Here is a 517-nt window from a genome sequence, read left to right on the forward strand (position 1 = left end):
TTTAAGTCGCTGCTTCCACAAAGCTGTCAGGCTCAGGTTGCTGTAGTTCGATCCCCACATCCCTCCAGCCAGCCCAAAGTGCCCTGAAGGCATTCGCGAAGCAAAAAAAAAAAAAACAAAAAAAAATGTTTCTTTAATTTAGATTGTTATGACAAAATATGATCTAAAAGCCTAAACAAAGCATAGCTTAATAGGAAAACAAATAGCCTTGCCTAAGCCCAAGTAAGCCATAAGAAAAAACAGCTGCATAATCTAAGTCTTCAGCCAACTATGGGCATAATAAACTTTAATTGGCATAGAAACTTTATAAACATTGGTGTAACAAAGTGAATTAGCAAAATTACCTGAGGTTTATTTAAATGTTTAAAGCAAGTATAGACTCAGAGAATCATAAGTCTCAGTGATATTTTTAAAATATCTAACCTTGCTTTGACTCTTCAATAGTCATGCTTTCCCCATCTGCAGTTGCTGACATTTCTTCATCTTCCTCATCATCATGCAGGTCTTTTGAAATTAA

Source organism: Octodon degus, unplaced genomic scaffold (assembly GCF_000260255.1).
Source record: "Octodon degus isolate 3935 unplaced genomic scaffold, OctDeg1.0 scaffold00203, whole genome shotgun sequence".
In the NCBI taxonomy this organism is placed as follows: Eukaryota; Metazoa; Chordata; class Mammalia; order Rodentia; family Octodontidae; genus Octodon; species Octodon degus.